The sequence below is a fragment of the Ciconia boyciana genome, chromosome 4 (genome assembly GCF_034638445.1).
Source record: "Ciconia boyciana chromosome 4, ASM3463844v1, whole genome shotgun sequence".
Classification (NCBI taxonomy): Eukaryota; Metazoa; Chordata; class Aves; order Ciconiiformes; family Ciconiidae; genus Ciconia; species Ciconia boyciana.
In genome coordinates, this window is record NC_132937.1 from 288268 (window position 1) to 313332 (window position 25065).

At 46.6% G+C, this 25065-nt stretch overlaps 1 pseudogene; it reads right to left on the bottom strand.

The window, feature by feature from the left end:
* The window catches only part of LOC140650723 (beta-hexosaminidase subunit beta-like), a 112129-nt pseudogene that overhangs the window by 64593 nt on the left and 22471 nt on the right, over positions 1-25065 (bottom strand).

The window sequence follows — 25065 nt, forward strand, 5'->3', positions numbered from 1 at the left end:
CTTCCCATGGGCAGGCAGGTGTTCAGCCATCTCCAGGAAAGCAGGGCTCCATCATGCGTAATGGTTACTTGGGAAGACAAATGCCATCACTCTGAACGTCCCCCCCTTCCTTCTTCTTCCCCAGCTTTATATTGCTGAGCATGACGTCATATGGTATGGAATAGCCCTTTGGTCAGTTTGGGTCAGCTGTCCCGGCTGTGTCCCCTCCCAACTTCTTCTGCACCTGGCAGAGCATGGGAAGCTGAAAAGTCATTGACTAGTGCAGCAACAACTAAACCATCCCAACAACTAAAACATCCCAGCACAGACAGACTGCAGTGATCAGTCACAGGGCTCATTCAGACAACCATACTGACCAGCCCTATTTTACACATGACCAGCCCCCCTGCTCACTACCCTTTATACCCCTTTCTGGTTTTCCCCTCTCCCCCCATTCATTCTTCATTCTTCAGAGACTTGTTAACTCGCTCCCTACCTCTCTCTGATACAATGTCCGGGATTTTCCCCTGATTTAAAGCCTTATCAGTTGCAAAATTCAAGTCGACCTTCCTGGGAATGGAACCTATAATCACTTAATGGCCCACTCAATTAGTGGGACTAGTGAGGGTTGTTTCTTGTCACTGTCTTTATGTTCCTTTTCTCAGATCTGTTGTACTGATTTTGGCTGGGATAGAGTTCATTTTCTTCATAGTAGCTACTATGGGGCTATGTTTTGGATTTGTGCTGGAAACAGTGTTGATAATACAGGGATGTTTTAGTTACTGCTGAGCAGTGCTGACACAGAGTCAAGGCCTTTTCTGCTTCTCACCCCACCCCACCAGCGAGTAGGCTGGGGGTGCACAAGAAGTTGGGAGGGGACACAGCTGGGACAGCTGACCCCAAATGACCAAAGGAATATTCCACACCATATGACGTCATGCTCAGCAATAAAGCCTGGGGGAAGAAAGAGGAAGGGGGGGACGTTCGGAGTTATGGCGTTTGTCTTTCCAAGTAACCATTACGTGTGATAGAGCGCCCTCCTTTCCCGGAGATGGCTGTACACCTGCCTGACAATGGGAAGTAGTGAATGAATTCTTTGTTTTGCTTTGCTTGTGTGCACGGCTTTTGCTTTCCCTATTAAACTGTCTTTAGCTCAACCCATGAGTTTTCTCTTTTACCTTTCCGATTTTCTCCCCCATCCCACTGTGGGGGGAGTGAGCGAGTGGCTGTGTGATGTTTAGCTGCCTACTGAGGTTGAACCAGGACATGTGTGATTCATTCTGTTTGTTTATTGTCCTCACTTTTCTTATAGAATCATAGAACCATAGAATCATTAAGGTTAGAAAAGACCTCTAAGATCATCTAGTCCAACTGTCAACCCAACACCTCCATGCCTACTAAACCATGGCCCGAAGTGCCAAGTCTACATGTTTTTTGAACTCCTCCTGGGATGGCGACTCAAGCACCTCTCTTGGCAGCCTGTTCCAATGCTTGACCACCCTTTCAGTAAAGAAATTTTTCCTAATATCCAATCTAAACCTCTCCTGATGCAACTTGAGGCCATTTCCTCTTGTCCTATTGCTAGTTTCCTGGGAGAAGAGACTGACACCCACCTCTCTACAACCTCCTTTCAGGTAGTTGTAGAGAGCAATAAGGTCTCCCCTCAGCCTCTGCTTCTCCAGGCTAAACAACCCCAGTTCCCTCAGCCACTCCTCATAGGACTTGTTCTCCACACCCTTCACCAGCTTTGTTGCCCTTCTCTGGACATGCTCCAGCACCTCAATGTCCTTCCTGTACTGAGGGGCCCAAAACTGAACACACTATTCAAGGTGCGGCTTCACCAGTGCCCAGTAAAAAGGGACAGTCACTTCCCTAGTCCTGCTGGCCACGCTATTTCTGATACAATCCAGGATGCTATTGGCTTTCTTGGCCACCTGGGCACACTGCTGGCTCATGTTCAGCAGGCTGTCAACCAGCACCCCCAGGTCCTTTTCCGCTAGGCAGCTTTCCAGCCACTCTTCCCCAAGCCTGTAGCATTGCATAGGGTTGTTGTGGCCCAAGTGCAGGACCTTGCACTGAGCCTTGTTGAACCTCATACAATTGGCCCTATCCCATTGATCCAGCCTGTCCAGATCCCTCTGCAGAGCTTTCCTACCCTCGAGCAGATCGACACTCCTGCCCAACTTGGTGTCGTCTGCAAACTTACTGAAGATGCACTCAATCCCCTCATCCAGATCATTGAGAAAGATATTAAACAGAACTGGCCCCAAAACTGAGTCCTGGGAAACACCACTTGTGACTGGCCACCAACTGGATTTAACTCCATTCACCACCACTCTCTGGGCTCAGCCATCCAGCCAGTTTTTTACTCAGCGAAGAATACACCCACCTAAGCCATGAGCAGCCAGCTTCTCCAGGAGAATGCTGTGGGAGACAGTGTCAAAGGCTTTACTAAATTCCAGGTAGATAACATCTACAGCCTTTCCCTCATCCACTAGACAGGTCACCTGGTTGTAGGAGGAGATCGGGTTGGTCAAGCAGGACCTGCCTTTCCTAAACCCATGCTGGCTGGGCCCGATCCCCTGGTTGGCCTGCACATGCCTGTTGAGCGCACTCAAGGTGAACCTCTCCATAATTTTCCCTGGCACCAAGGTCAGGCTGGCAGGCCTGTAGTTCCCTGGATCCTCCTTCTGGCCCTTCTTGTAGATGGGCATCACATTGGCAAGCCTCCAGGCGTCTTGGACCTCCTCTGTTAACCAGGACTGCTGAAAAATGATGGAGAGTGGTTATCATTCCAATAACCATGCTGCAATAAACATTATCATGCTCTACATCTTTTTATCAATTAGTATGACTGACCAGGTTTCATTTGTTTTGTTCATTGTCTTCATCAATGCTAATTGGCAGGTTTATGATTCTGTGCATTTGTCTTCCTCATTTTCCTTATCATGCCATTTTTACAGGACTCCTAGTCAGGGTCCTGTAAAGGAGGGAGCTCCTGATGAGGGCCCGGCTCTGACTCAGCGTGGGCGGGGACAAGAGTGACGGTGGCAATTCCCCTCCCGTACAAGAGCAGCCCCCAGGGAGCGCGAGCAACCAGGAGCGCGGCGAACAGGCCGGGCAAACAGGGCGTGGTGCGTCAGAAGGGTGTGGTGCGTCAGTTTGCGCGGCAGTTTGCACAGGCAGGGCGTGTGGGGAAGGCGAAGTCACCCTAGCAGCTCAAGAGGAACTGTGAAAAGTGAGTTCATTCGGTAGTCCCCATCCTTTCAGAAGAAACTCAGCTATGGTATTCACTTGTCAGAAAGCGATGCCCTCTGTGCTTGCCAGAGTGGATGTGGCTACCCAGACAGAGCTCCCATGAAAACATGCAGCCGCCCAGGTCTCAGGCTGCAGGGAGTGCCAGGGCCTCTCACTGTTCACAGATGGCAGCCGTGAGGACAGCTGTGTGAGGTGCAACCAGGTAGATGATTTGATCTGCATGGTGGCAGAGCTATGGGAGGAGGTAGAAAGGTTAAGGAGCATCAGGGAGGCTGAGAAAGAGATCGACTGGTGGTGCCATGCTCTGCCCCCCCCGAGACAGGAACAGGAGCAGCAGCAGCCACCAGTAAGAACCCACAATCAAGGGGATCCTGTATCCGCCCCCCACCGGGCTGAAGGCAGCAGCTCAAAGGAGGAGAGTGAATGGAGGCAAGTCCACGCTCGTGGTGGCAGGCGAAGGCCCTCCTTGCCCACCTCGCCTTCCCAGGTGCCTCTGTACAACAGGTATGAGGCCCTGGAGGTGGAAGGCCAGGCAATGGAGGATGGGGATGACAGTCCATCTACACCAGAGGTGTTGTCGCCCAGGTCAGAAGAACGTACCTCTCGTATCAACACCACCTCCACAAGGAAGAGAAGATGGGTTATAGTTGTGGGTGACTCCCTTCTGAGGGGAACCGAGGGTCCAATATGCCGGACGGACCCTCCTCTTAGGGAAGTCTGCTGCCTCCCTGGGGCCTGGGTGAAGGATATCACAAGGATACTCCCTAGCCTGGTACGGCCCTCGGACTGTTACCCCCTACTGCTCTTCCATGTGGGGGGTGATGAAGCTGCAACACGTAGTCCTAGGGCGATCAAAAGAGACTTCAGGGCCTTGGGATGGCTCATAAGGGACTCCAGAGCACAGGTTATTTTCTCCTCTCTCCTTCCAGTTGTGGGCAGCGACACTAGAAGGAACAGAGGTACCCAATCTATTAACTCATGGCTCCGTGGCTGGTGTCATTGCCACGGTTTTGGTTTTTTTGATAATGGGATGGCCTACATAGCACCAGGTTTGCTGGCGTCTGATGGGATTCATCTTTCTCAGAGGGGAAAGAGAATCTTTGCTCAGGAACTTGCAGGGCTCATCGACAGAGCTTTAAACTAGACTCGAAGGGGGAGGGGGATGATATCAGGCTTGCCCGAGAGAAGCTGAGGGACGACGTGCCACGGTTAGAGGGAGTGGGTGCCAGCGAGGGCACTCGGCCTGTGTCTCTGAGATGTGCAGGGTACACTGGGGCACAGTTGAAGTTGAACAGAGTTGAGCTAGGGGATACTGAGGCAATAGGAACCAAGTGGGAAATGCCAGTGAAACACCTCAAAGCACACAAGGGGTGTTCCTCTATGACGGAGACATGGACGACAGCCCAGCTGAAGTGCCTCTACACCAATGCCCACAGCATGGGCAACAAGCAGGAGGAGCTGGAAGCCATTGTACACCAGGAAAACTATGATATAGTTGCCATCACGGAAACATGGTGGGATGACTCGCACAACTGGAGTGCGGCAATGGATGGCTATAAACTCTTCAGGGGGGATAGGCGAGGCAGGAGAGGCAGTGGGGTAGCCCTATACGTTAGGAAATGTCTGGATAGTTTAGAGCTTGACAATGGTGATGATAGGGTGGAGTGTCTATGGGTAAGAACCAGGGAGAATGCCAACAAGGCAGATATTGTGGTGGGAGTCTGTTACAGACCACCCAACCAGGATGAGGAGACAGATGAACTATTCTATAAGCAGCTGGGAGAAGCCTCATGATCGCTAGCCCTTGTTCTTGTGGGGGACTTCAACCTACCAGATGTCTGCTGGAAATACAACACAGCAGAGAGGAAACAGTCTAGGAGGGTCCTGGAGTGTGTGGCAGAGAACTTCCTGACACAGCTGGTGAGGGAGCCAACTAGGGAAGGTGCCCCGCTGGACCTCTTGTTCATGAACAGAGAAGGACTTGTGAGCCATGTGATGGTTGGAGGCCGTCTTGGGCAGAGTGATCACGAAATGATAGAGTTTTTGATTCTTGGAGAAGCGGCGAGGGGGGTCAGCAGAACTGCCACCTTAGACTTCTGGAGGGCAGACTTTGGCCTGTTTAGGAGACTGGTTGAGAGAGTCCCCTGGGAGGCAGCCCTAAAGGGCAAAGGAGTGCAGGAAGGCTGGACATTCTTTAAGGAGGAAGTCCTAAAGGCACAAGAGCAGGCTGTCCCCAGGTGCCGAAAGATGAGCCGGTGGGGAAGAAGACCAGCCTGGCTGACTAGAGAGCTCTGGCTAGAACTCAGGAAAAAGAGGAGAGTCTACGACCTCTGGAAGCAGGGGCAGGCAACTCAGGAGGACTACAAAGGTGTAGCAAGGCTGTGCAGGGAGAAAATTAGAAGGGCCAAAGCCGAGCTAGAGCTCAATCTGGCTGCTGCTGTAAAAGACAACAAAAAATACTTCTTCAAATACATTAGCAGCAAAAGGAGAGCTCAGGAGAATCTGCAGCCCCTAGTAGATGGGGGAGGGAACACAGTGACCAAGGCTGAGGAAAAGGCTGAGGTACTTAATGCCTTCTTTGCCTCAGTCTTTAATAGTAGGGCCAATTGTTCTCTGGGTACCCAGCCCCCCAAGTCAGAAGATAGGGTTGGGGACCAGAATGGAGCCCCCATAATCCAGGGGGAAATGGTTAGTGACCTGCTGCACCACTTAGACACTCACAAGTCTATGGGGCCTGATGAGATCCACCCGAGAGTACTGAAGGAACTGGCAGAAGTGCTCACCAAGCCCCTTTCCATCATTTACCAGCAGTCCTGGCTAACCGGGGAGGTCCCAGTTGACTGGAGATTAGCAAATGTGACGCCCATCTTCAAGAAGGGCCGGAAGGAGGACCCAGGGAACTACAGGCCTGTCAGCCTGACCTCGGTGCCGGGGAACCTGATGGAGCCGATCATCCTGAGTGCCATCACACAGCATGTAGAGGATAACCAAGGGATCAGGCCCAGCCAGCATGGGTTCAGGATAGGGAGGTCCTGCTTGACCAACCTGATCTCCTTCTACGACAAGGTGACCCGCCTAGTGGATGAGGGAAAGGCTGTGGATGTTGTCTATCTAGACTTCAGTAAAGCCTTTGACACGGTTTCCCACAGCATTCTCCTGGAGAAACTGGCTGCTCATGGCTTGGACGGGTGTACTCTTCCCTGGGTAAAGAACTGGCTGGATAGCTGGGCCCAAAGAGTGGTGGTGAATGGAGTTTACTCCAGTTGGCGGCCGGTCACAAGTGGTGTCCCCCAGGGCTCTGTGCTGGGGCCAGTCCTGTTTAATATCTTTATCAATGATCTGGACAAAGGGATCAAGTGCACCCTCAGTAAGTTTGCAGATGACACCAAGTTGGGCAGGAGTGTTGATCTGCTTGAGGGTAGGAAGGCTCTACAGAGGGACCTGGACAGGCTGGATCAATGGGCTGAGGCCAATTGTATGAGGTTCAACAAGGCTCAGTGAAAGGTCCTGCACCTGGGCCACAACAATCCCATGCAACACTACAGGCTTGGGGAAGAGTGGCTGGAAAGCTGACTGGCAGAAAAGGACCTGGGGGTGTTGGTTGACAGCCACCTGAATATGAGCCAGCAGTGTGCCCAGGTGGCCAAGAAGGCAAATGGCATCCTGGCTTGTATCAGGAATAGTGTGGCCAGCAGGACTAGGGCAGTGATTGTGCCCCTGTACTTGGCACTGGTGAGACCACACCTTGAATACTGTGTTCATTTTTGGGCCCCTCACTCCAAGAGAGACATTGAGGTGCTGGAGCGTGTCCAGAGAAGGGCAACGAAGCTGGGGAAGGGTCTGGAGCACAAGTCTGATGAGGAGTGGCTGAGGGAACTGGGGTTGTTTAGCCTGGAGAAAAGGAGGCTGAGGGGAGACCTTATTGCTCTCTACAACTACCTGAAAGGAGGTTGTAGAGAGGTGGGGGTCGGTTTCTTCTCCCAGGTAACAAGTGATAGGACAAGAGGAAATGGCCTCAAGTTGCGCCAGGGGAGGTTTAGACTGGATATTAGGAAATTATACTTCACTGAAAGGGTTATCAAGCATTGGAACAGGCTGCCCAGGGAAGTGGTTGAGTCGCCATCCCTGGAAGTATTTAAAAGACACTTGGATGAGGTGCTTAGGGACATGGTATAGTGGTGGTCTTGGTAGTGTTAGGTTTACGGTTGGACTTGATGGTCTTAAAGGTCTTTTCCAACCTATTCGATTCTGTGATTCTGTAATCTTGTTGCAAAAAATAAACATTGTCACACTCCACATATCCTTACCAATTAGCGTGACTGACCAGGTTTGCTTCATCAATGCTAATTGGTAAGGTTTTAATCAGTCAGGTTTTATGCCTCTGTGTGTTTTCCCAGCTTTTACAATCTCCTTCAGTAATTTTACTGCAACAAAAAATAAAAATAAAAGTAAAATAAACAATAAATATTCTCACACTCTACACATCCATACACTTTCTATCTGAGAAGTCAGTGTTTCTCAGAGAAAATTCATTCTGACATGATAAATTATTTTATAGAACTTTATAAAGGCTACTGAAGTCAGAATTCTATTTATTCTAGTGGACTGGGTATAATACACATCTTCAGATCTTTCTTAAAAAAAAGGATTTGATATTTAACTTCCCCTCAAAATCATGCTTTTGTGCTAAGACTTATTTATCATTATTTAATATAGATAGTATTTTATTTAAAAATAAAACTATTTTACTGTGTTGAAAAAAATGAGAAAAAAAAAAGTAAAATATCTTACTCCAAACTTAGGAGTTATGAAAACAAAAGAATTAACACAGTTATAGCTCTGTGCACTGCCAATTAATATTTGTCAAAAAAATCATTAATATGTTCCCTGTATTGGGTGTGCATGGCAAGGTTTTGGTAGTGGGGGGGCTACAGGGGTGACTTCTTTGAGAAGATGCCAGAAGCTTCCCCTATGTCCAATAGAGCCAATGCCAGCCAGCTCCAAGATGGACCTGCCGCTGGCCATGGCCGAGCCAATCAGCGACAGTGGTAGCGCCTCTGTGATAACATATTTAAGAAAGGGGGAAAAACTGCTGTGCAACAGCAGCTAAGAGAGAGGAGTGAGAATATGTGAGAGAAACAACTATGCAGACACCAAGGTGTCCTGGTTTCGGCTGGGATAGAGTTAATTTTCTTCCTAGTAGCTGGTATAGTGCTGTGCTTTGGATTTTAGTATGAGAATGATATTGATAACACGCTGATGTTTTGGCTGTCGCTAAGCGGTATTTACATTGGTCAAGGACCTTTCATTTTTTTTTTTTTTCCCCAGCTTCCCATGCTCTGCCAGGTGCCCAAGAAATGGGAGGGGGCACAGCCAGGATAGTTGATCCAAACTGACCAAAGGGCTATTCCATACCATATGATGTCATGCCCAGTATATAAACTGGGGGAGTTGGCTGGGGGGTTGCGATCGCTGCTCGGGGACTGGCTGGGCGTCGGTCGGCGGGTGGTGAGCGGTTGTATAATTTTATTTTATTTTATTAATTTTTTTTTCTTTCCCTTTTCTTTCCCTCCCTTGGGTTTTGTTCCTCTTTCTCTCTCTCATTGTATTCCTTCTCATTATAATTCATTATTATTATTATTATTATTATTTTGTTCCAATTATTAAACTGTTCTTATCTCAACCCACGAGTTTTCTTACTTTTGCTCTTCCGATTCTCTCCCCCATCCCACCGGGGGGGAGTGAGAGAGCGGCTGTGTGGTGCTTAGTTGCCGGCTGGGGCTAAACCACGACAGTGCTTTTTGGCGCCCAACGTGGGGCTCGAAGGGTTGAGATAATAACAGATTAACCAGAGTGTATTAAGGAATTCAGATCTGTTAGTAGTTGCGGGACGTGATATTCATCCATCTGTTCCTAGCATTGGTTTACCTGATCTGCACCATGCTCATTTTTTTGCTGTATATGTTAAAGATCGGTGTTGGTTTTTGCAGTTTGCTGTGCTCTGCTTTAATTGGTGATGTTTTGCCTGTGAGATTTGTTATTAAAACAGTGACCTTGGGTTTATTTTGGTATCTAAGTGCTGTACTGAAACCGTTATTGTATGTCGGGTATCAGCTTATGGAGACAATTCGCAATTATACCTCTTCCTCTGAGAGGTTTTTTATGGAGGAAATGCAGAATTGTACCTTCACTACTTTCTTCTACAATGCTTCCTCCTTCATTACAATAACTTTTCAGTATTTTGAACATCCTTGGGTAGTTAAGAAACTTCTATTGGTATTGCTTGGGAATATTGTTTCGATCTTGTCCAAGGTTAGTAAGCAATTTAAGAATATAATTCAGAGATCTGCCCCAAGGCTGGATAGTTATGAGTGGCAGGGTGTGTGGGATAGCATGGGCAAATGCCTAGGACGGTGGGCACCTCCAGTGTTTTGGAACTTCACCCCTGAACAAGTGCAGAATCCTGAAAAATTAGTAGACTATTTGGAAAAAGTATGTCGTCACCCTGGCAATTCTAGGGAGACGCAAATCCCTGCAATGTGCTGGGGCCTGGCCCATGCCTACCGAGCCCTGTTCAACACTATTCAGAACCCTCAAGGATCTGGTGACAAAATGACAGGCACTGCAGCTGCTCCAGACCCCCCTGCGACAGGCACTGCGGCTGTTCTGACTACCCCTGCGACAGGCGCTGCGGCTGTCCCGATTCCCCCTGCGACAGGCACTACGGCTGCTCCAGCCCCCCCTGCGACAGGCACTACGGCTGCTCCAGCCCCCCCTGCGACAGGCACTGCGGCTGTTCCGACTACCCCTGCGACAGGCGCTGCGGCTGTCCCGATTACCCTGCGACAGGCACTAAGGCTGCTCCAGCCCCCCCTGCGACAGGCACTGCGGCTGTTCCGACTGCCCCTGCGACAGGCGCTGCGGCTGTCCCGATTACCCCTGCGACAGGCACTACAGCTGCTCCAGCCCCCCCTGCGACAGGCACTGCGGCTGTTCCGACTACCCCTGCGACAGGCGCTGCGGCTGTCCCGATTACCCCTGCGACAGGCACTACGGCTGCTCCAGCCCCCCCTGCGACAGGCACTGCGGCTGTTCCGACTACCCCTGCGACAGGCACTGCGGCTGTTCCGGCTACACCTGCGACAGGCACTGCAGCTGCAGCTGCTCCGGATAACTCCATTACAAGCATTGCGGTTCAAACAGGGAACGAACCCGTGTCAGTATCAGTCGCCCCTATACATAAAAAGAAATCCTGGAAGCGAAAGTCAGCTCGTTTAGAAAGGGAAGATGAAAGAGCAGGGCTATCACAGGGAGAGGAAGAGGAAGAGCTCGTAAACGAGACAGAAACCACCGGATCCCTATCCCTGAGTGAGCTGCGAGATATGCAAAAAGATTTCAGCCGTCGTCCAGGGGAGCACATTGTCACATGGCTGCTCCGATGCTGGGATAGTGGGGCCAGTAGCCTGGAATTGGAGGGTAAGGAAGCCAAGCAGCTGGGATCTATTTCTAGGGAAGGGGGCATTGACAAAGCAATTGGAAAAGGGGAACCAGCCCACAGCCTCTGGAGGCAACTCCTGTCAGCTATAAAAGAAAGATATCCCTTCAAGGAAGATGTTGTATATCGCCCTGGGAAATGGACCACCATGGAGAAAGGTATCCAGTACCTGAGGGAATTAGCTGTGCTGGAAGTGATTTATAGTGACCTGAACGACGTGCGGTCACCCACAGATCCAGATGAGGTCCAGTGGTCCAGTAGTATATTCCAGTAGATGAGGTCCAGTAGTATATTCCCCACCTATACGGACCAGTGTCTCAGCTATTAGGAGTCAGCGTTCTTCTGCTCAAGAGAGAGGATATAGAGGGTACACACCACGGGGCACCCTGTGGTTTTTCCTGCGTGACCACGGAGAGGACATGAGGAAGTGGGATGGAAAACCTACCTCGACCCTAGAGGCACGGATACGTGAGTTGCAAGGAAAAACAATCACCAAAGGGGGTTCTTCCAGGAAAATTGCTGCTCTGGTTTCCAGTGGACAGTTCCCCAGACAGAGTAAAAGGGCTGATCTTACTCCTGATTTTAATGAAGAAATTCCTGACTCGTATATACAAGAAATGGGTAATGAATATTGTGACCAGGACTAGAGGGGCCCTGCCTCCAGCCAGGTGGAGGAAAGGGACAACCGGGTTTACTGGACTGTGTGGATTCGATGGCCTGGCACATCAGACCCACAGGAGTATAAGGCTCTAGGAGACACCGGTGCACAGTTTACCCTAATGCCATCAAGCTATATCGGGGCAGAACCCATCTGTATTTGTGGAGTGACAGGGGGATCCCAACAGCTGACTGTCTTGGAGGCTGAAGTGAGCCTAACTGGGAAGGAGTGGCAAAAGCACCCCATTGTGACTGGCCCAGAGGCTCCGTGCATCCTTGGCATAGACTACCTCAGGAGAGGGTATTTCAAGGACCCAAAAGGGTACCGGTGGGCTTTTGGTATAGCTGCCTTGGAGACGGAGGAAATGAAACAGCTGTCCACCTTGCCTGGTCTCTCAGAGGACCCTTCTGTTGTGGGGTTGCTGAGGGTCAAAGAACAACAGGTGCCAATTGCTACCACAACGGTGCACCGGAGGCAATATCGTACCAACCGAGACTCCCTGATTCCCATCCATGAGCTGATTTGTCGACTGGAGAGCCAAGGAGTGATCAGTAAGACTCGTTCACCTTTTAACAGTCCTATATGGCCAGTGAGAAAGTCTAATGGAGAGTGGAGACTAACAGTAGACTGTCGTGGCTTGAATGAAGTCACGCCGCCCCTGAGTGCTGCTGTGCCGGACGTGCTGGAACTTCAATACGAACTGGAGTCAAAAGCAGCCAAATGGTATGCTACAATTGATATTGCTAATGCGTTTTTCTCAATCCCTTTGGCAGCAGAGTGCAGGCCACAGTTTGCTTTCACCTGGAGGGGTGTTCAGTACACCTGGAATCGACTGCCCCAGGGGTGGAAACACAGCCCCACCATTTGCCATGGACTGATCCAGACTGCACTGGAACAGGGCGAAGCTCCAGAACATCTGCAATACATTGATGACATTATCGTGTGGGGCAATACAGCAGAGGAAGTTTTTGAGAAAGGGAAGAAAATAGTCCAGATCCTCCTGAAAGCCGCTTTTGCCATAAAACAAAATAAGGTCAAGGGACCTGCACAGGAGATCCAGTTTTTAGGAATAAAACGGCAAGATGGACGTCGTCAGATCCCAATGGATGTGATTAACAAAATAACAGCCATGTCTCCACCAACCAGCAAAAAGGAAACACAAGCTTTCTTAGGCGTTGTGGGTTTTTGGAGAATGCATATTCCAAATTACAGTCTGATCGTAAGCCCTCTCTACCAAGTGACCCGGAAGAAGAATGATTTCAAATGGGGCCCTGAGCAACGACAAGCTTTTGAACAAATTAAACGGGAGATAGTTCATGCAGTAGCCCTTGGGCCAGTCCGGGCAGGGCAAGACGTAAAAAATGTGCTCTACACTGCAGCTGGAGAGAATGGCCCTACCTGGAGCCTCTGGCAGAAAGCACCAGGGGAGACTCGAGGTCGACCCCTAGGGTTTTGGAGTCGGGGATACAGAGGATCTGAGGCCCGCTATACTCCAACTGAAAAAGAGATATTAGCAGCATATGAAGGGGTTCGAGCTGCTTCAGAAGTGGTTGGTACTGAAGCACAGCTCCTCCTGGCACCCCAACTGCCAGTGCTGGGCTGGATGTTCAAAGGGAGGGTCCCCTCTACACATCATGCAACTGATGCTACGTGGAGTAAGTGGGTTGCACTGATCACACAACGGGCTCGGATAGGAAACCCCAATTGCCCAGGAATCTTGGAAGTAATTATGGACTGGCCAGAAAGCAAAGATTTCGGAATATCGCCAGAGGAGGAGGTGACGCGTGCTGAAGAGTTCCCACTGTACAATAAACTGCCAGAAAATGAGAAGCAATACACCCTGTTCACTGATGGGTCCTGTCGTATTGTAGGAAAGCATCGGAGATGGAAGGCTGCTGTATGGAGTCCTATACGACAAGTGGTAGAAACTGCTGAAGGAGATGGTGAATCGAGCCAATTTGCAGAAGTAAAAGCCATCCAGCTGGCTTTAGACATTGCTGAACAAGAAAAGTGGCCAGTGCTCTATCTCTGTACTGACTCATGGATGGTGGCCAATGCCCTGTGGGGGTGGCTACAGCAATGGAAGCAGAGCAACTGGCAGCGCAGAGGCAAACCCATCTGGGCTGCAGCATTGTGGCAAGATATTGCTGCCCGGGTAGAGAACCTGGTTGTAAAAGTACGTCACGTAGATGCTCACGTACCCAAGAGTCGGGCCACTGAAGAACATCAAAACAACCAGCAGGTGGATCAGGCTGCTAAGATTGAAGTGGCTCAGGTGGATCTGGACTGGCAACATAAGGGTGAATTATTTATACCTCAATGGACCCATGACACCTCAGGCCATCAAGGAAGAGATGCAACATATAGATGGGCTCGTGATCGAGGGGTGGACTTGACCATGGTCACTATTGCACAGGTTATCCATGAATGTGAAACATGCGCTGCCATCCAGCAAGCCAAGCGGTTAAAGCCTCTGTGGTATGGAAGGCAACAGCTGAAAGATAAATATGGGGAGGCCTGGCAGATCGATTATATCACACTCCCACAAACCCGCCAAGGCAAGCGCCATGTGCTTACAATGGTGGAAGCAACCACCGCATGGCTGGAAACATATCCTGTGCCCCATGCCACCGCCCGGAACACTATCCTGGGCCTTGAAAAGCAAGTCCTGTGGCGACATGGCACCCCAGAGAGAATTGAGTCAGACAACAGAACACATTTTCCAAACAGCCTCATAGACACCTGGGCCAAAGAGCATGGCATTGAGTGGGTGTATCACATCCCCTATCATGCACCAGCCTCCGGGAAAATTGAGCGATATAATGGACTGTTAAAGACTACACTGAGAGCACTGGGTGGTGGGACATTCAAACATTGGGATACACATTTAGCAAAGGCCACCTGGTTAGTCAACATTAGAGGATCTGTCAATCGAGCTGGCCCTGCCCAATCAAAACTTTTACACAATGTAGAAGGGGATAAGGTCCCTGTAGTACACATAAAAAACATGCTGGGGAAGACAGTTTGGGTTACTCCTGCCTCAGGCAAAGGCAAGCCCATTCGCGGGATTGCTTTTGCTCAAGGACCCGGGTGTACTTGGTGGGTAATGCGAAAGGATGGGGAAGTCCGATGTGTACCTCAAGGGGATTTGATTTTGGGTGAGAATAGCTAATGAACTAAATGGTATGATGTTAATTGCTATATAATACTGTGTGTCATCACTTTTATGGTTATTATACACCATATCAATGGTATTTCAATAAGGATCACCCAGATTAGTGAAAAATGAACTTCGATGAAAGCAAGCAAAGTGCAGAAGTGATGGAACCAGAACTGGCTTCAGCATCCAGAAGAATCCAGAACAATCCAGATTCAGAACAATCCAGCACCACGCACCATCTCTTCTGCCCTGAAGGACTATTATGACAGATGGAGCCCAAAGTCATGAACTAAATGAACTTAATAAACATTTTAGAAGGATGACTCATAGACCAAGGGAATGATAATTGTGTGTACATATATATATATATATATATATCAAGAGACAGGAAAAAAAAATGGTGGTGATTAATTGTATTAGAAAGGGTAGAACCTGGGCATGACGTAAATGGTATAGAATAAGGGGTGGATACTGTCCTGGTTTCGGCTGGGATAGAGTTAATTTTCTTCCTAGTAGCTGGTATAGTGCTGTGCTTTGGATTTTAGTATGAGGATAATGTTGATAACACGCTGATGTTTTGGCTGTCGCTAAGCGGTATTTACATTGGTCAAGGACCTTTTTTTTTTCCCCAGCTTCCCATGCTCTGCCAGGTGCCCAAGAAATGGGAGGGGGCACAGCCAGGATAGTTGATCCAAACTGACCAAAGGGCTATTCCATACCATATTATGTCATGCCCAGTATATAAACTGGGGGAGTTGGCCGGGGGGTTGCGATCGCTGCTCGGGGACTGGCTGGGCGTCGGTCGGCGGGTGGTGAGCAGTTGTATAATTTTATTTTATTTTATTAATATTTTTTTCCCTTTTTTTTCCCTCCCTTGGGTTTTGTTCCTCTTTCTCTCTCTCATTGTATTCCTTCTCATTATAATTCATTATTATTATTATTATTATTATTATTATTATTATTATTTTGTTCCAATTATTAAACTGTTCTTATCTCAACCCACGAGTTTTCTTACTTTTGCTCTTCCGATTCTCTCCCCCATCCCACCGGGGGGGAGTGAGAGAGCGGCTGTGTGGTGCTTAGTTGCCAGCTGGGGCTAAACCACGACAGGTGGTCACTCAGGACAGGAGAGGTGGTGTGTTGCTTGGAGATACTGGGCACCAAAGCCAGCTCAGGTCAGGTCACTGCTGCACTTGCACTGCTTCTTGTAAGGCTTCTCCTCCATTGGTTCAGGTGGTTCCTGCTATAGTAATTCCTATAACATGCAACTCAAATCATGGGTGTGGTGGGTTGACCCTGGCTGGATGCCAGGTGCCCACCAAAGCTGCTCTATCACTCCCCCTCCTCAGCTGGACAGGGGATAGAAAATATAACGAAAGGCTCATGGGTCGAGATAAGGACAGGAAGAGATCACTCACCAATTACCATCACAGGCAAAACAGATTCGACTTGGGGAAATTAGTCTAATTTATTACCAATCAAATCAGAGTAGGGTAATAAGAAATAAAACCAAATCTTAAAAACACTTTCCCCCCACCCCTCCCTTCTTCCCAGGCTTAACTTTACTCCTGAGTTCTCTACCTCCTCCCCCGACAGCGGCACAGGGGGATGGGGAATGGGGGTTGCGGTCAGTTTATCACACGTTGTTTCTGCTGCTCCTTCTTCACTGACCTTCCTGTCTGCATGGTTGTTTCTCTCACATATTCTCGCCTGCCTCACCATGGTCTTTGGTTGGCACCTGGCGTCCAGCCAGGGTCAACCCACCACCACATTACAGCAGATGCCTAGTTTAAGATACCCAATACATTCAGAGCATGCTTACAACTAGCCTACATATCCTTGTTGTGTCCCATATTTTAAAGCTGTGAACTTTACATTCAGTATATTAAAAGGAAAGAAAGTGGGTAGTCCCCAATAAATGGGAATTTTTGAAAACAATACAGTCTAACCTCAAACAGGTTCAATATCTGCACCCCAACACCCCCATGAGATAGTGGCTGTGAAAAGCTGAGCAGGAATTAAAAAAAAAAAACAAAACCCAAAAGAACCCAACATACTTCTGAATATAGTAAGATTCCAGTTTAGCATAGTCAGTGCCAAATCCTTGCTTCTTCATGAACTCTTTCACTTCAGGGTTAGATTTCCTTAAAATAATAACAATAAAACAAGAATAAGTTTTTGTTTTGTTTCAAACCAGATTTCCCAACCAGTTTCACCTATGCACAGTACACTAGCTGATGCCTTAGGCGTGCCATAGCCTGGAATGCACAACAGAGCAGAAGCAGCAGGATAATATGATTATGTATTTTGAAAGAGTACTAGTTCTCTGGAAAAGCTATTGGAGTCCTTGTTCTGGAGCAGTCTCCTGCAGGCTGCCTCGAGCTCCTAAGAGCTCTGGGGTTGCTGGCTTCTCTGCAATTTTGTGGGAAGGTTGCCGTCAGGTCTGGAAACTGAGCGGCCATAGTACCAGGGGATCTGCAGGAGCAACATCAAGAATTTGGGAAAATACCCCAAAAGCAAACCAACACTTCGTGATAAAGCATTATTCAGAACTTCTCTTTCTTTTTAAAAATTAAAGCAAGTCCTGAGTGTTCAGATTTGATGTTTCAAGAGAACACACAAATACTAACTAGATCAATTTGAATACCAGTTCTATTAGATCAGCTCCAAATTCTGTATTATTAGTTATTCCAACAGAGAGACTCCAAAATATTCAAAATCCACAACCACTTGAAGAACTCTTAATACACGCCATACTTTTAATACAAGCACACAAGAGTCAGTACTGTAATACTTAACATTAGCAGATTTTCTGGAAGGCAGAACTCAATGGAAAGGATTGCTTTTCCTTTAACACAAAGCATTTAAATGTTAATTATCTTATATAGTATTTTTCTACCATACTAGTTGTCCTCCCTGCCAGGTTAGTTTTCATGAAGAAATCCTTTAGAATACCTGAAAATTTGTGAAACTACTGGTCAAAGCAAAATTCTGCACAACTGTAACTCCTACAACACTTGTTGAGGATCACAAATGCTCTGCCTGTAAATTGTTACAGAAGTGAAAATTGTCTCATGCAACCGAATGCCATAATTGATGGATTTAGGCAAGTTTAAGAGGCACTAGATATTTATTCTGTGAACTGTCACCATACCAACAAAGTTCACTTTGTTTCCTCCCAAGTGAATGTAGGCATCTGGAAATACACTGCTGATCTCTTTGAATAATTTAGTCATGAGGTCATAAGTTGTATTCAAAATGGAATTTATAGGTCCGAAGGACCCACTTGGCTGTTCTCCACTGTAACAAGGGGTGAGAAGGTCTTTTTGACCCAATAGAAACAATTAATAGAGGATATTCAGTTCCAAGTCGATGTGCTAACTTTGCTAGCAGGAAGAGGTAGTTACCCATATTACAAAAGGTTAATATTCATGATTTAAGTGCTCATCTATTCTAGGTATAATGAAATAGAGGCAGGATTAAATAAAACAACTTTCCCAAGGTTGAAGAACCCTCTAACTGGAAATTAGGGTTCCGACTTTTAGATTTGTAATTTAAACATGCTAATTTATGGAACACGTCATTATCTGGAAAACAGCTTCTGGATGACTACTTGAATAAGAAAGCTTTAATGGGTTTAGGAAGGAAGCCAAATATAATGAGAGTGTGCTCCAGAGGCCTCTTTTCTCTCTACTTTGTTAACACATAAGTAGGCGGGAGGTATTTGGCTCAAGGTAGACATCCCACCCCAGTCTGCTAGGAAGTTAACTCTACACAAGAAAGGAAGGCTAGACAAACATCAAAACTAAGCACTAGTTCTTGAATCAAGCTATCTGAAGCATCATGAGCCAGGATAACAAAACAGGAAAAAGTTTTTATATGTAGGTTGGAGATTCCTAAGTCCAGTTTACTTGGCAAACTGTGGTTGCAGCAGAAGCAGCTTCCTAGCTGTGCATTTCCTACTCTGAGCACATTCCCCTAAACAGGGCCCTAATGGTAGATTGCTTCAACCATCCTCCATGCATGCCTTCAGGCCTCTCTCCAACATCTTGTATTTGAATGCAGGCAAAGCATAGCTAAAGTTCCCAGGTTCATGGGCAAACCCAGGACTAGCTCACATTAAAAAAGCTATTATACAAGAAGCTATGAAGAACAGTTGATTTTAGGCAAGAGAGCTGAACCTTGCTCTTAATATGAATGTAGCCCCCCCCATCACCAGGAAACCCACTGGCTTTTGTTAATGCTCTGTAACAGCAAAGACTACATGAGATGAAGGATTCAGAAAGAGTGTTTAGCAAATTTAGCTTTTGCATTGTTCCTTTCCTCCTCATTTAAAATTAGTGAGAAAGAGCCTGAAGCATCTTCCAACTTTCTGGCCACATCCCCTCAAGGATGAGCACAAGACATCCTGTGGCTAAAGCTAAATCTACGAGGGACTAGAAAATCTTTACTATTTCCAGTTTGGCCAAAACCATCTTGAGTTAATTGCAGTGAAATCGCAGTCCGTGCATCTTGAATTAAGTCACAGAGTTCCTTGGTCCTTGAGTACATGTAAACACCACCATTCTTAGAATTCATGCATTCTCTATCAAGAAAATGATTACCCTGAAACCCAGAAGATAGAGAGTGAAGGAAGCATCCAACTTTGCTGTGTTTTGTACACTGACAAAGTATCACTTTACTAATAGACAGAAACATCAGCCACTTTGAAAGAACCTTCCCAAAGCAGAAGTCTCTACTCTATAGACAGCAGCTCAGCTCACTATTTCTAGCCACTGCCTTATTACTCAAAAGGACTGGATTGGGTGGTAACAATATTAAGTCTAAGGCAGACAGAATACACCTGTGCCTTTGCACACACATCCAGCACAGGATGTTTCAGCTTTCTCCATTCACTTTAGTTCCTCTAACATGTAAAGGTCATGACTATCACTGATTTTTCCCCTTGCTTACCTCTTACCAAGAGCCTTTCAAAGCACTTCAAAGGTTGCTTTTAACAACTCAATTTGCTTTTATATAGCAATATTATGCTACACCCTACTTATCACAATCTTTCAGCCATTAATACTTTCTTGGACGCACCTTTTCCTCAAGACTGCGTGTGTCCTGGGGTATCAAACTCTGGGATAACTCTAATGCCTCTTAACTGGGCATACTCAATCACCAGATGGACATCAGTAGGAGTACAGATGTGGTTATAGGAGTAAGATCCCTGTAAAGTGTTCACATTTAGAGACAGTTTACAAAACCTTATACCAGCAGCTCATAAAATTGGGATTAAAGTGTCATAATTTAGACTGGAGAGCAGTTTTACAAGTTGGCCTTTTCTGGCTTATCACATGTGCAACTGCACTGACAGAACTTTTTGGTTGACTAATGAAAATAAAAGCCAAACAAAAAACAAAACACAAAAATCCCCCAAAAATACACCAAAACCCCCACCTTTTTCCATATTAAGATAAATCCCCTGAGGAGACCCTCATTTCTTCCTTAGCTTGCAGTTACTGAAGAAAACAGAAAAGCTAGTTTCTATTCCATCAGATTTTTGAAAGATTTTCAGTTTTTCAGTTCTTCCACACAGAGACAAGTTAGTTTTCCTCTCCATCTCTGCATCATTAGTTCTGAAATATAAGGCCTTTGTTACATGACATGCAAGACTAATGGAAAAACTCTGCCAAGTCAGAAAGAATGGTGCCTTCCTCCAACACTTCTGCTTGTCAGTTTTGATACAATGCTCAATTTAGCATCAGGGCATGTTTGTATTGCGATGCTGAATTTGAGCATTATTCCACTCCCACACAGCCAACAAATGTGACAAATGACCCAGACTTCTACAGTTTGGTGAAACATATGCTTGCTGAAGAGCCAAAGTACATAAGAAAAGCATCTGACTCCTCATGATTAATAGCACCTTAAGCTTCCATTTATCCGGAAACAGTTTCCGCAGCAGAGTTAGTCAAAAAAGATAATGGCAAACAAGAAGCCTTTCAAAAGAGGTTATTCAGGCAAAGGCCGTCTCCCTCTTCCCAGCTGTCAGTGGGGAATAGGACAGAACTCCACAGCCATTACTAGGAAAACAAATTTGACTGCACCATCCAGCATCCACAATTTTTGAATTATAAAATTCTTCATGGCATATGCTCTAAGCACTGCCTATATAATTTTCATATGAAGGTCAGATTCTATCAAGCATTTTAAAACAGAACCATGAATCTTGTGCTTAGGCTCAGTCTGCTTAATTATTCATGCTTGATTTGGCTACTATTGTACTGTGACTGAGCAAGAACCTCATGATGGCTTTCATTAATTAGCAAAACCTGCTGTGAATCAGGGAATAAAGAAATACATTACACTGTATTTGTTTTAGAAAACAACCTCTCACTTTTGGACCTCTTATAGATGTGTCATAAGTTGTAAAGTTAACTAGATCTCAGAAAGGGCAAAAGTACTACTGCAGTGGTTCCAAACCTACAGCTGACAGGAAACTCTTACATTTGTTTGAGTGGAAGGAAACCTAACAGTTGAACAAACAAACCAACAGAAATCCAAGCAGTGTTTACCACAACAGGTTATTTGCACAGGCCTGTTTGAAGGCCTGCAAACACTGGGGATCACTGTAACTAGCAAATTTGCACAGTAGCGTCAGGAAGGTCATTTACCGTGCATCTACCAAGGAAGACTCGAACATGGTCCATGTAGACGCTCAGGTAGGATCCTAAATTTGGACTTGCTGGTTACTGGTCCTCTGGTACTGTTTCACAATCAGCCAAGGCAGATCTTTCAACCATTTATAGGCTCTGCATTTTATTTTTACGAAATATGTGCCAGATTTCTGCCCTCCCACCCTGCTCCAATTATGTTTACTCACCTTGTTACTTAACTCATGAAAATAAATACTCTGGTGAGGGAATGACTGATCATCTACTATATGTCAATGGAGAACACTGAACTTGTTAAAAGCCGTGGCATCCTGTAACAAACAATGCAATACAGTCTAGTTAAGCACTTCACTCTCACAGAAAACCTATGCAGAAAAGGTGCTCTTGTCCCAGTGTATCTTGCATGCCTAAGGCAACAACTAAAAAAATAAAACAGAAAGCATACCATTTTTCACTGAATCCTAGAAACATACACCAAAATGCACCAACCTGTTTATACTACTGCTCCTTTCCTCCACCATCTATTTGCTCCACTCCTGACAACAAGCACTTGATCTGATCGTGCTAAACTAGCTAGTAGACGGGGAACTGCTGTTTATGAATTGCTTCCACTTCACAACATATCTGGGTAATTCTCTATGCACCATCATCTATTTCAGCTTACAGAAAAGCTTATGCTTTTCTACCTAAGTACTTTGGACTCAAAAACTAAACAGCATGAGAGAGATTCCTAACATTTAGTATATCCTTATTTGCTAGTGACTTCTCCAGAATCCATTTTAAATGCTTGCAAAATAAACCATGCATTTCCCCCCTCTGAGGATAATGTTCCCCTTACATTTTCAGTCAATACAGCGTCACTACTTCCCTTTTGTGAACTTGTCATGGTTTAACCCCAACCGGCAACCAAGCACCACACAGCCACTCACTCACCCTCCCCAGCCCGGTGGGATGGGGGAGAGAATTGGAAGGGCAAAAGTAAGAAAACTCCTGGGTTGAGATAAGAAGAGTTTAATAACTGAAATAAAATAAAATAATAAAAATAATGATAAATATAACAATAATAAATTGTAGTGAAAAGGAAAACAACAAAAGAGAGGAACAAAACCCAGGGGAAAAAAAAACAAAAACCAAGTGATGTAACACTCATCATCCACTGATCGATGCCCAGCCAGTCCCCAAGCAGCAATCGCTACCCCCCGGCCAACTCCCCCCCAGTTTATATACAGAGCATGACGTCATATGGTATGGAATAGCCCTTTGGCCAGTTTGGATCAACTATCTTGGCTATGCTCCATCCCAGCTTCTTGTGCACCTGGCACAGCAGGGGAAGCTGAAAAGTCCTTGACTGGTGTAAACACCACTTCGCAACAGCCAAAACATCAGCGTGTTACCAACATTATTCTCATACTAAAACCCAAAACACAGCACTGTACCAGCTACTAGGAAGAAAATTAACTCTATCCCAGCCGAAACCAGGACAGTATCCACCCCTTATTCTATACCATCTAGGTCATGCCCAGGCCCTACCCTTTCCAATACATTCCAATTAATCACCACCACTTTCCCTGTCTTTTGATATGTACACACAGCTATCATTCCCTTGGTCTATGGGCCATCCCTCTAAAATGTCCCTTGAGTTCACTTAGTCCATGACTTTGGGCTCCATCTGTCATAACAGTCCTTCAGGGCAGGAGAGATGGTCTGTGGTGGTGGATTGTTGCATGCTGAAGCCAGTTCTGGTTCCATCACCATTGCACTTTGCTTGCTTTCATCGAAGTTCATTCTTCATTCATCTGGGAGATTCTTACTGTAATACTGTTGATATGGCATATAGCAACCATAAAAGTGATGACATCCAGTATTATATAGCAATTAACATCATACCATTTAGTTCATTGGCTATTCTCACCCCAAATCAAATCCCCTTGAGGTACAAAATGGACTTCCCCATCCTTTCACATCACCCACTAAGTGCACCCAGGTCCTTGAGCAAAAGCAATCCCACGAATGGGCTTGCCTTTGCCCGAGGAAGGAATAACCCAGACTGCCTTCCCCAGCATGTTTTTCATGTGCACTACAGGGACTTTATCCCCTTTGACAGTGCGTAACAGTTTTGATTGGGCAGGGCCAGCTCGATTGGCAGATCCCCTAGTGTTGACTACCCAGGTGGCCTTTGCTAAATGTGTATCCCAATGTCTGAATGTCCCAGCACCCATTGCTCGCAGTGTAGTCTTTAAGACCCCATTGTATCCTTTGATTTTCCCGGAGGCTGGTGCATGATAGAGGATGTGATACACCCACTCAATGCCATGCTCTTTGGCCCAGGTGTCTGTGGCAGTGTGCTCCCCTCCCCCGGTCCCTGCACAAGCAGTAACCATCAGTGGGAGTCATCCTGATAGCTGCATCCAGCTTATGCTGGACTTTGGGGACGGATGGCAACAAAGTAGCCAAGGGCTGCCTGAAGCAGGGATCTAAACATCTTGCTGATATGCAGATATGACCATAAGTCAATCATCTTACTCCTTAAATAGTGGACAGCCCAGGGCCCTTTGAGCTGTCCTGCACAGCAGCGGGCTGCACGCCAGGATCTCCCCTTGAGCAGGGACGCCTCTCAAGGTTACTCCTCGAGGTTGAGAGATTCCTTGCCGCAACAGATCCTCGGTAAGTGACTAATAGCATGCTAAACTTTGAAATCTTACCTAAGTGATATAAAGGATTGATTGTGCGCATATAATCCTTTAGACATAAACCGTTGACCAAGTCTGGGACTAGGACTGGATCTAGCCGCACCTAGACTCCTCTCTGAGAAGGAGTTTAGAAAGCAAGGGGATCCTTCTCTGAACCTCATGACTCAACGGGAGGGTCTCCCTGACAGTTTTGTCTGACCCTGTCCTCTATGCAGTAAATGATCAAGTGTACCTTGCCATCGAATCTTGTTAAAACACTGTGCATTGAACTTTGTTAACTCGCTATTCTGTATTAATAAACTATATTTTTGCTTCTCTCTTACGAGTGAAGTGCACGCTCACTCCATCCGTGACAAATTGGTGTAGTCGGCAGGATGGCAAGTAGTATCACTGATTATTTACGGAGGCATGGAGTGAATCCGAGTCCCAAATTCTCAGCAGAATGGACTCGTGACAATTGGCATAATTGGGAAGCCATTGAAGAACACCTAAAAGTAACTAGAGGCCGCACAAAAGATGGAAAAGGGAAAGGAGTTATCTGCAAGATGGTAGGTGCCTGTTTAGAAGCTGCACATCAGGAAAGAGACAACAGAAATAAAAAGGAGCAGGACCTAGAGAAGGAAATAGAAGGTAGAAAGGCAACTGAGTTGTTACTATCTTTTAAAATTGAACAACTGCAGAAACAGTTACAGGAGGAAAAGGAAAAAAGAGAAAAGTTGGGAGAAAAGGTCGAGATGATGCTTATACAGGCTCCCCGCCCCCCCCCCCCGACATCGTACAGATTAGGAAACTAATAGTATCCCCTGAAGATTGGGATGGAGACATCTGGGGTGATCCCGATGATAGCGAGCCAGAAGACGACGACCCTTTGTTCCCCACAAATCCTCCTGAGTACGAAGCCAGACCCATTGTTAAAACAGAAAGAACTGTGGGCCCTCGGGGTGGTCATCCGCGACATACTACGCGACATACATCGTGACTACGCGAACCATCCCCTGGGATCCATTGCAATTGACAAATTTACAAGAGAGATATAGCAGAAAACCAGGTGAAACTGAAACAGAATACTTGTGGCGAGTATGCCTCAGTGGTGGCGACCGAATAATGTTGAGCGAGGATGAAGCAAGTGGCTATTGGGGTCCGGGAGTTTTCTTAAATTTAGGACC